Genomic DNA, 12,881 nt, shown 5'->3' with positions numbered 1-12,881 from the left:
AATTATCAGGATCACCAACAAAGGAATCAGAAGAAACTTAAGAACCTTGGTTCAGGGAATACATAGGCTAACTGCAATAACGAAGGGTACACACAGAGGAGAAACTGAAATCGACAAGTGGGATATACTAAGGATAAAACACCTCTGTGTGTTGAAAGACTTCACCAAGAGAGTAGCAAGAGAACCCACAGACTGGGAAAGAATTTTAGCAATGACAGCAGACAGAGAGTTTATTACAAAAATATGCAATACCCTTCTAGCCAGCAAAAATGAGGAAAACAGCTAACCCTCTGAAGAAGTGGGCAAAAGACCTGAAAAGAAGTTTCACTAGGGAGCACACCCAAATAACCAATAAACATATATGAGAAAATATTCCTGATTATTAGCCATCAGCAAAATGCAAATTAAAACAACCATGAGATACACCTTTGAGGATAGGCCAAATCATAAAATCAGAGAACAACAAATGTTGGAGGGGATGTGGCATAATAGGAACATTCCTATCAGCCTCAACCCCCTTGAGGCTAGCCCCAAATTAAAAAATCGGAGAGCAAAAAATGTTGGAGGGGATGTGGCAAGACAGGAGCTCTGCTCCACTGCTGGTGTCGGTGTACATACATGCAGCCTCTGTGGAAAGCCATTTGGTGATATTTAAAGCAGATGGAAATTGAGCTACCCTATGATCCAGCTATCCCTCTACTGGGCACATGCCCAGAGAGGTATGAAATAGACCAAGCCCTCTCATCTGCCCTCCAATGCTTATTGCAGGGCAATTCACAATTACAAAGTATTGGAAACAACCTAAATTTCCATTGATAGATGAGTGGATTAGAAAACTCTGACACATACACACAATGGAGTACTATGCAATATTAAAATGCACTGATGATCACATGAGCACATTGTGTCATGGGAAGAGTTGTAGGAAATTATGTTAAGCAAAGTTAGCCAGTCACAAAAGGACAAGTACAACATGAGTCACCTGAGGTAAGTGTAATCAGCACAGTAGCTAGAGAAGAGAGGTCACTTATCTCCATATATATATATATATATATATATATATATATATATATATATATATATATATATATATGGTACTGGTAGTTGGGTGGGGGACAGACCAAACCCAAGGATGTGCATATTGTTTCAATAAAAAGAAGGGGAAAAGGGGGAAGGTGGAGGAAGAAAAAGGGGCAGACAAGAGAGAGAGAGACGATGGCACCGGGGAACAGGTCTCTAACCTATCCAGGGGAGAGTATTGGTTGTCTCCACAAAATTGGGAGTGTGCATTCAGACCCCACAATGGTACACCAAACCTGAAGGGCAACGTAACCACATGGAGCAACTAACTGCCTCCTTAGAAGTATGTGCTACAGAAGACAACACTAAAACTACAGGTTGTGGAGAGGGGCTGGCATGCCATGCCCACAAGGAAGCAAACCAATATGGAAAAAAGAGAGAGTGAGAGTCTAGACCCCTTATTGACACACCAAGCCAGGAGGATGACATCCCTTCACAGAGCTGCTAAGGCACAGAGAAAACTGTAGGGCCCAAAACAGCTCGAGATATATCACTTCACCGGAGCATATAGTGACAGAGGACAATACTAGGGACACATGGAGGGGGTTAGTCAGATCTGAACATCCCCACCACCCACAGCGAGGTGAAGCAAGAAGGGAACATAACAGATCAGCAATGTGAGCAAAGAGAAGCCACAAAGGTCCTCAGGAGACCCCCAAAATAGACCCAGCTAGGAGGGTCAGTTCCCGGAATATCATTAGGACCACTGGGGAGACAGTCATAAAGGAAAAGCAGTCAGACCTGGAATTACATTGTTTTTAATATTTTGGTTTCTTAGTTATTATTATCTATTTCTTCTTTTTTCTCTTTTTATTCAATCGTTTGTCCCCCCCCCATTATTGTTAGTTTTGCCTACCTTATAAAATAGGCATGGGAAGAAGCTAGAGGAGAAAGCCATGGGACCGATGGTTCCAGTGGGACTTTGAGGAAGGAGGAGGCAGGGGAGGGGATCACTGAGCAAACAATGCCATAGACAGGGGAACAACTATGGAATTAAAATCAACAAGGGGGATGTAGTAATTGTGGAGGCGTTAGAGCAATAGCAATCTAGCTAAGAAGAAGTACTAAGGGACAGAAGAATGGTGAGTGTGATAGTGGACAGGAGGAAGGTAAACGGAAACAGAGGAAAGATCTAGGAAGCAAAGTTATGGAAAGAGGTGCAAACATAGGTGTGTACAAATGTAAATGCATTAATTCATGCAAATAGGGGTATTGGACTATATATATATATATAATATGGCAATATACTGAGTTAGAGGATGGACTTTGGAACTCTGCTCAAGCCCTGCTTACAGAAGAATACTTTGCTCTAACAACATGACATTCTGTGATGCTCACCATCCTGGCATGATCACTGAAGACAAAATGGGTGCATAGAAAATGTGGTGTAGAAAGCTGATGGTGCCTGGCTATCAAAAGATATAGCATCTGGGGTTTTAAAGGTTGAAGTTAAACAAGTGGCCAACTAGCAGAGAAGGAACAAGCCCACATGGAAGAAGCATGCCAGCTTCTGTGATCATGCGGTATTGATGGGATCAGGTAACAGGCATCAGAAAATGAACAAACAAATAAGACTATATTGTTGAGAACGAGGGGTGTGGGAGTAGAGACCCCAAACCCATCTGTAGACAATGGAACATCTCCTCACAGAAGAGTCACAGGAATGGATGAGTCAACCAGGGTGCAATATAGCACAGATGAAACACACAATATTCCTCTGCTTCCTTGAGGTTTCCTCACCCCTCACCCCCACCACTATCATGATCCCAGTCCTGCCTTTCACTGTGGGCTAGACAAGAGTATGTACACAGGAACAGATAAGAGATAAGAGCTCAGGGCACATGGATTCCAGAAATAGGATTGGGAGTAGCGATACCAGGAAGGTAGAGAGAAGGTGGGGAGAGAAGGGGAGGAATGAAGAACTGATTCCAATGATGGACACATAACCACCGCCCCCCCACCAGGGGACATACAACAGAAACTGTGGGGGGAAGGGGACAGTGGTAAGTGTAAGATAAGAAAATAATAATAATTTGTAATTTATCAAGGGGTCACTAGGGTGGGTGGGGTAAGGGGGAAGAGAGGAACTCATGACAAAGGGCTCAAATAGAAAGCAAACATTTAGAAAATAATGATGGCAATATATGTACAAATATGCTTGATACAAGCAATGTATAAATTGTTATAAGAGCTGTAAGCACCCCAATAAAGTGATCTTTTAATTAAAAAATACATAAATAAATAAGAATGCTAAACCTTGGAAAAAATAGAGATTGAATAAATAATTTCAGCAGTGATAAAAATTGCTATAAAACTGGTAGCTGGAGTAAACTATTATATATATATATCCATTCAGGGAGCCACTGTTTAGCCATGAAACCATAATTTTACTCCCTGTTTGGAAAACAATTATGATACTGTTTTACAAGCTATCTATATTATATATCTATGTTTAGAAAACTGTGTATAAATAAAAGGCAATGAGCCAAGTTTTAAATTCCATTATTAATTTTACTTTCATATTGATTGTGTGCCTAAAATTAACTAGACATTGCTTTAGGAATACAATAAATAGGATTCCATCTTTCCATTTAGAACCTTACAGTCAGCCAGAATGAGGAAAACGCAGAAGCAGATGCATTAGTACGGTATAGACACTACAAACACAGTGAGGGGGGGGGGGGGGCTAGGGAAAGCCTGACAGGTTTCTCCTCTCAGTAAGTGTAAGGAGACCAGCCTAGGTGAGTCAGCGGCAGAGGCCGCATGAGAATGTTGAGGACAGCATTTAAGGAACCAAAGTGGGGAAGGGAAGAAAGAACAAAGGTGATTGAGAAAATGAGCAGGAATGTTGAGTTAAGAAAAGATTGGCATGCCATGCTGAGGAACTGACACTAATTTTGTGAGCAAAGAAGAGACAAGAGTTCCTGTGAAAGTTGAGCAGGATTGAATTTGTCTGTGATATTAAACATCTTTGTCTATAACGTGAGATTACACATCTTTTGGGTACTCCATTTACTAAGCATGATCTCGCATTTCCTGTAGAACATTGGCTTTCCAGAAAGCGTCATAAAGTGTCTGGTGAGGCTGAAGGTCCGCATTTCACTGCTGTCTGGTGTCAGCTCTCACTCAGAGCGATCAGAAGTAAGCGCCCGTGTGTGTTAATCTTCCTAACTATGGCTATGTTTGAGCCCATTGTTGCAGCCGCTGTGTCCATCCGACTTATTGAGGGTCGTCCTCTTCGTCACTGACAAACTATTTTACCAAGTATGAGATCCTTTTACAAAGCACATGTCTTTTCATTTCCACTTCTAAGAAGCATCCCCACTGTACTGTCTCCAAGAAAGATTGATTTGTTTTTCTGCCAGTCCAAGATAATTCAATTCTCCCACAGCCTTCCTTATTCACTGTCCATGTTCCACCTGCATATGAGGCAACTAAAAACACCATGGTGTGGGTCAGATGCACCTTAGTCCTAAAAGTAACATCATTGCTCTGTAATGCTTTAAAGAGATCATTTGCAGCAGGTTTGCTCAATACAGCATGTTGATATCTTGACTACCTCTTCCATGAGCAGTGTTTGTGGAGTCAATAAAATTGGAATCCTTGACAACTTCAAGTTATTCTTTATCAATCTAGTTGTAAGAATTTTTATTTTGGTGTAGTGTGTAGAGTGTTGGGCTTCTAACAGCAAGGTCAGCAGTTTGAAGCCACCAGCTGCTCCTCTCACAGGACAAAGACAAGGCTTTCTGTTGCCTTAAAGATTTGTGCCATGGCAAATACGATGGATTAGTTTTGCTTCTCCCTAGAGTCACTATGAGTCAGAATCCATCCAGCATCAGTGGATTTGGGTTACATTGAGATGTAATCCTTAATAGAGGCTGTAATCTTTTATCTTCATCACTAGCTCCTGATATTTCTTCCCTTTCAGCAAGCAAGGTCATGACATGTGCATAATTAATATTTTTAATGAGTCTTCTATCAGTCTTCATCCTATGTTTTTCCTTACATAGCCCACCTTTTCAGATTATGTGCTCGGCATATAGATTCAATAATTAGGGCAAAAGGTTTCAAACCTGACGCACACCTTTGCTAATTTTAAACTACTAAGCATCCCAGTGCTCTGAACAACTCTCTGCTGACTTAGGTACAGCTTCTTCATGAGGACAGGAACCGCTCTGGAATTTCCATTTTTTTGCAATGTTATTCAGAGTTTGTTATGATCTAACCAGTTGAATATCTTTTCATGGTCAACAAACACAAGTACATATTTTTTGGATATTCTTTCTTTTCGGTCAAGATCTATCTGACATAGCAGTGTTGCATTTCTTTTTTTAACTTGGCCTGCTTTTCTGGAAGTTCCCAGTATATGTACTGCTCCAAATGGGGAGGGGAAGGGGAGGAGCAGGGGGAGGGGGCACCTATTGCAATGAATAGCACATAACCACACACCCCCAGTCAGGGGGAAGAATAACAGAAACCCGAGGGGAAGGGTGATGGCAGCTGGAGTGAGATTTGAAAATCATTAACAATCTACAATCTGTCAGGGGGTTGCAAGGGTTGGGAGGGTGGTAGAGGGAAAAATGGAGGAACTGTTTCCAAGGGCTTAATAGAAAGTAAAAGTCTAGAAAAGACTGATAGAATACATGTAGGAATATGTCAGATAAAATTGATGTATGGTTTGTAACAAGAGTTGTAAGAGCCCCCAATAAAATGGGGGGAAATGTACATTTATTTTCAAAATAATTGCTTGCGTATGATATTAATTATATCTTTTTTTTTAATGAACACAGGCATGCATTTCTTCCAGTTGGTTGTTCAGGCAGCCGTCTCCAAAATTTCTTGCGCTACACAAATGAGTGCAGCCAGCTCATTATGAGTTTGTAGAAAACTTTAGTTCTCATTATATTCTGGTCTTCTTTTTCACCAATGCCAATTCCATGTTTAGCTTGGAATGCTTCCTTTAAATACCATAGATTATTGATCACATACTATTTCTTGAAATAATTAAATATCAGTTCTTTTTGGTACAGTGATTTTGTATACTCCTTCCATATTTTACCTATAGGATATGTCAATGTTGAAAATTGAGACTTCAATTTCTCATTCAGTATTTCAACTTAAGACATGTGAAGCGTATTCTTTCCTATTGGTTTCCTAACCAAAGATGTTTGCACATTTCATTTTAACATTTTACTTTGTCTTCTAGAAGTCCTTTGAGTTTTTTTAAAACCATTTTATTGGGAGCGGGTCTTACAGCTCTTATCACAATCCATGCATACATCTGTTGTGTCAAGCACATTTGTACATGTATTTCCAGCATCATTTTCACAACATTTTCTCTCTACTTGAGCCTTTGGTATCAGCTCATTTCCCCTCTCCCCCACCTACCCTCCCTCATGAGCCCTTAACAATTTATAATTTTTTTTTCATGTCTTACACCAACTGCTGTCTCCCTTCACCCACTTTTCTGTTGTCCATCCCCCTGGGAGAGGATATATGTCCATCATTGTGATCGGTTTCCCTTTTATCCCCACACCTTCCCCTTATCCTCCTGGCATGCTACTTTCATGATTGGTTCTGAGTAGTTTATCTGTCCTGGATTCCCTGTGTGGTGAGCTCTTATCTGTAACAGTGTACATGTTATGGTCTAGCCAGATTTGTAAGGTAGAACTGGGATCCTAATAGTGGGGGAGAGGAATCATTAAAGAACTAGAGGAATGTTGTGTGTTTCGTTGGTGCTACACTGCACCCTGACTGGCTCTTCTCTTCCTTATGATGCTCTGTAAGGGGATGTCCAGTTGTCTACAGATGGGCTTTGAGTCTCCACTCTTCTCTACCCCTCATACATATCAATATGATTTTTTTGTTCTAGGTCTTTGATGCCTGCTACCTGATCCCATTGATACCTCATGATCACACAGGCTGGTGCTTCTTCCATGTGGGCTTAGTTGCTTCTCAGCTAGATGGCTACGTGTTTATCTTCAAGACTTTAAGACAAACCCAGGTGCTTTATCATTTGATAGCTGGGCACCTTCAGCTTTCTTCACCACATTTGCTTATGTGCCCATTTTGTCTTCAGTGATTGTGTCAGGAAGGTGAGCATCACGGAATGCCAGGTTATTAGAATAAAGTGTTCTTGTGTTGAGGGAGTACTTGAGTAGAGATCCACTGTCCGTCTGCTACCTTTATACTTAACATATAAATATATTTACATAAATCTACATCCCTGTCATTATATATAAATATAGTCAAATATGTACATGGCTGTGTTTAAACTTCTATAAATGCCCTTCGTCTCCTAGTTCTTTCCTCTATTTCCTTTTACTTTCCTCTTGTCCCACTATCATGTTCGGCCTTCATTTGAGTTTCAGTAATTTCTCTGCTACATTGCCCTTGATCAAGTCCTACCAGGCCTCCTATACTCTCCTTGCCATCGATTTTAGATCACTTTTTTTTCTTTTGTCCCTGAGTTTGTTAACACCCACTTCCTTTCCCAGTCTTCCCTTTCCCATGTCCATCAGGAACCATTGGTTTGCTGTTTTCTCCTCCAGATTGTACATCCTGCCTCTCTTATCTAGATAGACATGCTGAGACAATAAGCAACACACAAAAAAAGACAAAGAAAAATAAACATAACAACAGCAAAAACTGACAAAAAAGAAAAGAAAAACCTAAAATAGTTCCAGGTCTGTTTGTTGACCTTTAGAAGCATTTTCTGGTTGAGTCTGATGGGGGTTACATGCCCTGGCCCCAAAGCCTATTTTTAGTATTCACTTGGGACTTCATTGCTCCCCTTGCTGCTCTGTTGCATGCCCTTAGTCTTCACCCCAGTATGGTGGGATCAGTTCGGGCACAATTCTCACACTGTGTCTCCAGTGCTATCCCTCCGAGTGCTATGGGTCAGTGAGGGATGTGTCTTATAGTGGGGGTGGCTCTATGGTCCTTTCTGTGCACTGGCTGCTCTGAGCAGGAATATCATCCTCGGGACTCGGAGGGCCAGGATGTGTTCTGCTCTCTCCTTCCCTCTTCATCTGCTCTGATCAGACGCACCCATCTCCCTGAGATATAGCTTCAGTGCTGCCCTCTGAAGTGCATTCTTCTGGGGAGAGGATGGGTGTCTTTGTGGTTGGGATTGGGGCCAGCCCTGCAGACCTCTCTATTAGTTCCATGCTTCATGCCTGTATGTTGCATTTAAGTCTTGGAGCACTGGATTGAAGTCTAGCCCCTCTCTCCCTCTCCTGTGGAGATATCAACAATACTCTCCCCTTGGGTTGATTAGTGCCCTGTTTCCCCACTACCCATGTTTTTCTTCTTTCTTTTTCTCTCTCTCTCTCTCTCTCTCTCTTTCTTTCTTTATCCTTCTTTTTTAGTTGACTGTCATATAAAATATTTTAACAGAAGTTCAAAGCCCTTTGAACAGTTCAGATCTTTTGCTTCATCATTTCTTCCTTTCATTTTAATAGTCCATATACATGAACAAGTTTCAGAATAGTTTCTGACATCCTTTTTTGTCTTTTAAATATTTCTTCCCTGAATATTTAGTGATGGTGACAGCTACTGTGTGTCAATGTTTGGGGGAAGAATTCTCAATGGTTTCACAGTTAGGACCTAGTAAGCCCTCATCACCTGATATGGCACAATCTAATCAATTCCATAATGGGATCCGCTATGGGTAGCCAATCAGTTATAAGAAGATTAGGATGCGATGCCACATCCTTACTCAGGACGGAGTCTTGATACAACAGAAAGGACATTTCCTCAGAGGTTTGACCTGCTGCTGATATCCGTAGATGCTGTGAAGAAACTTTATGCCTTTGCCTTGCCTGGATATTGCATCTGACTCATTGATCACCAGTTCCTTGGTCTTAGGCCTACCCTTGTCCAAAAAAATGTCCAATGCCAGTCCATTTCAGTTTTATGAAAATTAAAAAGACCTATGCCAGGCAGATCACACACCATTGCTTGCTGAACATACATAAGACTTCACAAGCTAACTGATGAAGATCGGGGATTGCAGCCTTCATTATGAATTACCCCTCAGCACGAAGAAAACAAAAATCTGCACAAATGGGCCAGCAAGCCATATCATAATAATGAGAGAAAAGATTGAAGTTTTCAAGATTTCATTTTACCTAGATCTACAGTCAAGGCCCATGGAAGCAGCAGAAAACATATTACACTGGACAAATTTACTGCAAAAGAGCACTGCAAAGTCTTAGAAACCAAATACGTCATTTTGGGTACTGAAGTTACCTGATTCAAGCTATGGTTTTTTCAATAGCCTTGTATGCATATAGAACCTGGACAGTGAATACAGATTATTGAAGAAGACTCGGTTTCTTTGAATCAAGTTGGCAAAGAATGTTACATATATGAGGGGCTGTCAGAACAATAAACAAATTTGACTTTAAATGAATGTCTGGGGGGTTATTTAGAAGTGGCTGGTACATAGAAAAGGATGTCATCCTCGGTAAAGTAGAAGATTCGCAGCAACAGCAACAAAGGAAGACCTTCAATGAGATAAACTGACAGAGCAACTGCAATTGTCCACAACACAGCAAACATTATGATGACGGGAAAGGACTCCATGGTGTTTGGGTCTGCTGGACTTGGGTTGCCATGAGTTGACCTGACTCACCTAACAACAACAATTTACCTAACCCTTGGCTGCTCAATCCTCCCAGGGAATCTACAGAAGGAAGACCTGGTGACCTGCTTCTGAAAAGATTTAAGGGAAGAAAGTTCTGTGTAGAAATTCTACTCTATCATGCATGGCATTGACATGAGTTTAATTGACTCAACAACTCTGGGTTTGTGTTTGAATATTCTAATTTTTCCCCTACCAAACTACTGTCTAAAGGGCCCTTGTAGTGCCTTCAGATAATCTTGGATGCTAACCCCACCTGGGGCTCCAAAGGAAAGAGAGGAGGCTACCTGTCCCTCCAGAGATTTCTCCTTCTGGAAACCCCACGGAGCAGTTGTACTCCTATACTAACCCTCTTCACACGGTTCTACTCTCTCTAGCAGGTCAATGTGCTTCAGAATCGCCTCGTTGGCAGTGGCTTTGGGTACTATCTGATAAATGTATGGGAAAGTCCACTTCGTTTTGTCACCGTTCTTTTGTCTTAGTTGCTTATGGCTTTTTCTTTGACCATAGAATTGCAACACAGCGAGAAAATTCTAACTCGGAAAGCACTGTACTGAGAGGCTGCAGCTGTTAACAGGGCTCCACAATCCCAACCTTCCTCTCTGCCTACTTAATAACCTGTCTCCACAGTCAGAAACTGAGTACAACCACTTTGAGAAGCCGCTCCTGTAGCTCAGTCCCTATCACTCTGTCCTAACTTCCATGATCCTCTAGCCACAAGGGGGGGGGGGGGGGAGAGAAACTTGTAATTTCACCTTTCACTCTAAAGGAAGCCTCATTTCATCTGTTAGAATAATAATATTTTATTCCAAGATGATTGAAAGTAAAACTGCTCTCTTCCTGCAGGGGTCATATCTCTAATTGTCGCCCCGACACATATAAAACAATGGCAGTAGAATTAGTAGTCTATAGTCTGACCTATTAAATAAATGAAGAAACCCTGCTTTATTTTTAAATTCCTGCTCTTTGGGGGAGGAGGGGAAGCCCTGCTTTGTGTGGATGCTCAGGTTAGGAATACAGGTAAATGTAAGATCATGGCTGATGGGGAGGAAGAGGGGAGGACTGAGTCCTTGATGGCAGCTCCCTCTAGAGGAAGGTTCTCCACCTTCCTAATGCTGTGACCCTTTAATACAGTTCCTCATGTGGTGGTGACCCCAATCATAAAATGTTTTGTTGCTACTTCATAACTGTAATTTTTCTATTGTTATGAATCAGGTAACCCCTGTGAAAGGGTCGTTCAACCCCCAAAGGGGTCGCAACCCACATGTTGGGAACCGCTGCTCTAGAGACTACAATGTGCTGGCTGTCTACCAAGTAGGCAGTGGGCTGGACAGCTTCACCAGTGAGACCTGCCAGGAAAAGTCTAGGAAGTTCCTATGATCTGGCTTGAACATCCACACAAGCTATGGGGCTAGTGCTCTGCTCCTCACTGAGAACATAAAACAACAACAGCAACATGGTGTTGGGGTGATTGAAACTGATTAATAACCATGCAAGTTAAACTTTATAAAATATCTTACTACACTATGCAGCAATAGTATACTAGATATATATATCAATAGTATATTATATATATCAATAGTACATATATAAATAGTATATATAAGGATATAGATATATCTCCTTAAGGAATGAGAATGGTACGCAAGTTGATAGATGCACACCCCTGCTCACTGCAGTGTTATTTACAATAGCCAAGGGATGGAAACCATCTAAATGCCCGTCAATAAATGAATGGATAAATGAACTACGGCATGGACACACTGTGGAAAACTCCACGGGGTAAAGAATATAACATAATCCATTAAATATCTCACAAATAGATGAATCTGAAGGGCATTATGCTGAATGAAACAAGTCACTCAAAAATGAGTATTTTTAAAAATCAAGTAAAGCTTTACATGAGAGAAGAAACATTCTTCAATGGTTCCAGGGATGCAGAGAGGAGAGAACATGATTAAGTAGATAGAGACATGTATTAATTTGGGTGAAGGGAAATACAATTTTCAAAATGAAGGGTGATCAGCACAGTATCGCTAAGGAAGACATGGAGAGATACACCAGTTATAGACAACGAAACCATAGTCACTGCCAGCGAGTCAATTCTGACTCAGAGTGACCCTACAGGACAGGGTAGAACTGCCCTGTGAATTTCCAAGGCTATAACTCTTTAAGAGAGTAGAAAGTCCTGTCTTTCTCCCAAGGAGTAGATGGAGGTTTTGAACTACTGACCTATGGTTAGCAGCCCAACACATAACCACTATACCTCTAGGGCACACATAATAAAGGCAAATATTATTACATAATGATCCTGTAATCTTAGCAATAACACTGGTCAGTGAGTGGGTACATAGGCAGACCGGCAAATTGAACAGGTATGGGTAGGTAAATGGAACTCAAAACCATACATAAGGTTGGAACACTGCTGCCTAACACAGCAAATACCATTTCTGATCTTTATTTTTTCATTTTATTGGGGGCTCTTACAGCTCTTTTCACATTTCATACATATATCCATTTCATCAAATGCATCTTTACATATGTTGTGATCATCTTTTTCAAAACATTTTCTTTCTACTTGAGCCCCTGGCATCAGATCCTCATTTCCCCCCTCCCTCTCCCATGCTCCCTTGATTATTTATAAATTCTTCTTCTGTTTTTTTTACATGTTTTACACTGTTTATTTCACCCACCTTTCTGCTGTCTGCTCCCTGGCCATACATCGATCATTGTGATTGGATCCCCCTTACCCCCCTCCCTGCCTTAACTTCCTAGTATCACTGCTCCCCTTATTGGTCCCGGGGGGGTTATCTGTCCTGGATTCCCTATGTTCGAGCTCTTATCTGTACCAGGACACATGTTCTTGTCTACTCAGATTGTAAGATAAAATTGGGGTCCTGGTAGTGGGGGGGGTGCATTAAAGAACTAGAGGAAGGTTGTGTGTTTCATCCGTGCTATACTGCGCCCTGACTGGCTCTTCTCTTCCTTGTGGCCATCCTGAAAGGGGGGTAGTGGTGGTGCGGGCGGGGGGGGGGTGGCGTCCAATTGACTACTGCTGGGCTTTGGGTCTCCACTCTGCTCTTCCCCTCATGCCCACTGATATGCTTTCTGTCTGCTTTGGAGCATTGTAGCAAGGTATAGAAATAATCCATAG

Source organism: Tenrec ecaudatus, chromosome 6 (assembly GCF_050624435.1).
Source record: "Tenrec ecaudatus isolate mTenEca1 chromosome 6, mTenEca1.hap1, whole genome shotgun sequence".
In the NCBI taxonomy this organism is placed as follows: domain Eukaryota; kingdom Metazoa; phylum Chordata; class Mammalia; order Afrosoricida; family Tenrecidae; genus Tenrec; species Tenrec ecaudatus.
This window is presented reverse-complemented; position numbering follows the sequence as displayed.